At 39.1% G+C, this 3,940-nt stretch overlaps 1 protein-coding gene across 5 annotated transcripts in view; it reads right to left on the reverse strand.

The window, feature by feature from the left end:
• Positions 1–2,999, reverse strand: part of LOC125033700 — a 15,565-nt gene extending 12,566 nt beyond the window's left edge. Inside the window, exon 1 of one of the 5 annotated variants that reach the window (XM_047625418.1) lies at positions 2,870–2,999. The gene's annotated coding sequence lies outside the window, so the exon portion shown is untranslated. Of the gene's footprint in view, positions 1–329; positions 384–2,781 lie in introns of those variants that run through there. The other 4 variants (XM_047625421.1, XM_047625417.1, XM_047625420.1 and 1 more) reach the window with 4 other exon arrangements.
• Between the last annotated feature and the right edge of the window lie 941 nt (positions 3,000–3,940).

Consider the following 3,940-nt stretch of genomic DNA (forward strand, 5'->3'; position numbering starts at 1 on the left):
AAAAAAAAAAAAAAAAAAAAAAATGGTAGCTATACGCTAATAGCGGTGATGGTGATAAGGGCAATAGTGTGGAGGATATTACGATGATAATGGTAATGATAGAATGATGAAGAATACCATAGCCCCCTCCTTCCATGATGTTCTGCCAAGTCACCATTGCATCTCCACACGCGCCCCATCACAGTCATCACTAGACCGCCACACATACCCCGCCAACACATATGCCCCATTAGATCCACTACGTCACCATACACTTCACCAAATGACTGAATCACCACACGCTCTTCCAGGTCACCACTATTTCAGTACACATTCCCCCGCCAAGTTACCACACACGCTCGACCTGGTCACCACTTGTTCACCCCTCCAGGTCTTCAGAGAAGTGACAGGGCGCATAAAGTGTTTACTCCAGAAAATATTTGACAGGTGATTCGTGCATCAATAGGCAGTGGGTGAGGTTAGCCGCGCGTGACGCATATGGCAGGCAATCAAAATGTTTGGTTTGCATCAGGGAAATGAACGTGGTTTATCTCTTAAATCAATAATACTATGACGGCAATATACGTGTTTACTTATACCAAAATAATTCCCCTGTTGACAGAAGATCAATATTATCCACTGCGCCTTTAGTGAAAAGCATAGGAAAACCGACCTCTGGCATAGGCTTGTTTTGTCTAAAAAAGAACGTCTATTATTTATCGAATAACAGTGATCCTAACGCAGTGAGACGATTTGTCTAATTATTTTATTTATTTATTTAATTTTATTTTTGAAAGGTTATATTTGATCTAAATTACAGTAGTACATATTTCTCTTGTTAATTCACGCTTATCTTCCCTACCAATATTTCCATTTTGCAGTGCATCAATGGCCCTCGATCAACACGCACTGACGCTGCGTTATAATAAAATAATAAGCAGCCGGGTTAATTGATGTTGTATCGCAATGCAATGTAAAAGGCTTAAGAAATATTATGTCCCCTCAGTATCATCATCATCATCATCATCATCATCATCATCATCATCATCATCATCATCATCATCATCATCATCATCATCATCATTATTGTTGTTATTGTTGTTGTTGTTGTTGTTGTTGTTGTTATCGTTATTGTTGTATAATTTTTTTGCTACAATAGCAATGCATACACACGTTTAAGAACAAGGAAACGCAGTGCCTGCCATGATAACCCCGGACAGGCGGGTGCGTGACCTTGTCGCCTGACGAAAAGTAAACGAGAGCTGTATGGTTCGCACTTTTTCTTTAAACTATATTTTTTTTAAAGAATGATAGTCTAATCTCCCAATCTTTCCTTTCCTCTCTTCTCTTCTCACCCCCCCCCCCCTTCTCTCTCTCCTCTATCTTTTCTCTCTCACATATATATGTGTGTGCGTGTGTCTGTGTATCACTTCCATTTTTTTTTCTAAGCTAAAAGCTTGACTTCCACTCCCGTGCGAGGGTCGTGCCGGAGCGGGAACCGTGGTGCTGGCAGTGAGGTCTCCGTTGAACTGACTCTACCGCTAACCCGCCGTCGTGAGCTTCCTCTGTCAAAGAGCTCATTCAGTTAAATGGGATACGGACCGCTCGTCCAGGACCAGGGACGTAATACGAGAGGGACTCAGCAGGCAGGTCGAAGTTGCCGCTTAGGGGGGGGATAGTACAGTTGCAGAAAGTTTTAAGTAAGTTTAAGAGGAACCAATATAATTTATATATATACACTTATATATATATATTTTTTCTTGTTTGCTTTTCACAGGAGAATTGTGTCCCGCCTGACAAATTCCGGGAGGTGCCGCCCCAATTTACGGAGGAACCTAACTCGAGGATTTTTCTTTTGCCGTTTCCCTATTCGGTGTAGTTGTGAAAAGAAAAGTAAACAGTTTCAGTTATAATAGTATCGTTTATTTTTAACTAACTCTCTCTCTCTCTCTCTCTCTCTCTCTCTCTCTCTCTCTCTCTCTCTCTCTCTCTCTCTCTCTCTCTCTCTCTCGCTCTCTCTCGCTCTCTCTCTCTCTCTCTCTCTCTCTCTCTCTCTCTCTCTCTCTCTCTCTCTCTCTCTCTCTCTCTCTCTCTCTCTCTCTCTCTCTCTCTCTCTCTCTCTCTCTCTCTCTCTTCCTGTATCTGTGTATGTCTTTGAGTGTACACGTTTCAGTCTGTCTATCTATATTCTCTCTTTTACTCATTTTCCCTTTGTCTATTTAGTTGACATCATTACCACGAACCATCCCACATTTTAGTTTTTCGTAAATTTACCTTCCTCTGCGTTTCCGTTGTGACAACGTAGACTAGTTATGTTCACGCTCATATATACTGTCACTGCACTCTCGACCTTTCTCCTCAGTCCTAGTTTGCAACAATGGTAGCTCGTTCTGTTTGCACAAAGTTTACTTATACTGTATTACTGTGTCCCAGTCCAGTTGCCACTCACAATCCCTTGTCGATGTCATATTCTGTTGAAATGTTAAGTTTTAATTATACAATTAACTTTTTGTTGAGTTCTGTCTTTTAGTAGACTGACGTGATGCTGAGCGACAATACTGCAAGGATGCGTTAATCAGCTGTCCGAACAGCCAACCATTGTTGTAAGATCAACCTTGGCCTTGACATACACACATGTATACGTACAAATGAACTTGCTTGCATTAATGTGTATATATACACACACATCTATGTTTGAGATTAAGTGTATACACGCATATGAGGAAACATTAATGATACATCAATCATGTTTAAGATACATATCATGTAACATGCAGTACTGGCTACACTTGATATCCTTACAGCAGTCACTGTATCATATCCACTGTAGTAGAAGTCCGTGTATATTTGTTGTTATATTTTATGAAATATATCGTCCAAATTCACGTACTGCGAGCTGTGGAGTCTCCATGTTCATGTTGTGGCGCTTGCACGGGTTCTGGACACACTGGCACGGTCGGCCTTGAAAGCGTGGCACTGCCGATCCTGCCTGCTCGACGCTTCCATATTTACTAGCTGGTAACTTATCCTGGCTGACTTGCTATTGGCGGAGGAGATGCTAAACATTAATGAAGAAGGGACGCTCGTTAAAGAAAAGTAATTTCAGTATATGTCAGAATAAGCGTTCTTGTTGTCTATGTAGGAGTCTACTGATTCTAAGACTGTAGTATCTGTATTTTCAAAAAAAAGAAGGAAAACAAATGTTTGTACGTTGCGAGTATTTAATATTAATAAGAAAAAAATCCATGTGACAACTATTAGGGAAAGCGGAAATATTATTTCGGTTATCAGTGTACCACTAAAGAGATTAAAAAGTAAAAAACAGGAACATTACAATAATTAAATCAACGCAGGTATCGTGTGTAGCAAACACGAAACAAACAAAATGACAAAGATAATAATAATATTAGTAGTAATGGTGATGATAAAGATGATGATGATGACGACGATGATGATGATAATGATACTACTCCTGATAAAATAATAATAATAGGAACAACTACAACAACAATGGCAAAACAACAACAATAATCATAATAATAGTAATAATGATAATAATGATAATAATAATAATAATAATAATGATAATAATAGTAGTCATAATGATAATAATAATAATGATAATAATAATAATAACGAAAATGATAATGATAGCAATAATGTTAATGATAATAATGCACCTTGCACGGAGGGGTCAGCACCAAGCCAATTTCATTTTGGGGTTGCTTGAGGGAAGGACTAAGCATACATAATCCCTGAGTTTGTATTTAACCATGTCTTTTTGATCGGAGAATAAGGAACATGCGGATAATGCCAAAAGTAAGCTCATGATTAATAAGAATGAAAAATTAGTGCTCTCCCTGGGACCGGAAATACATTTGGTATTTCACCCTTCAAGTCAATCCGCTTAATGCTGGATTGCTGTTTTTATATGGATTCGTTACCCTTTGTGGGATGAGGG

The sequence above is a fragment of the Penaeus chinensis genome, chromosome 16 (genome assembly GCF_019202785.1).
Source record: "Penaeus chinensis breed Huanghai No. 1 chromosome 16, ASM1920278v2, whole genome shotgun sequence".
Taxonomy (NCBI): Eukaryota; Metazoa; Arthropoda; class Malacostraca; order Decapoda; family Penaeidae; genus Penaeus; species Penaeus chinensis.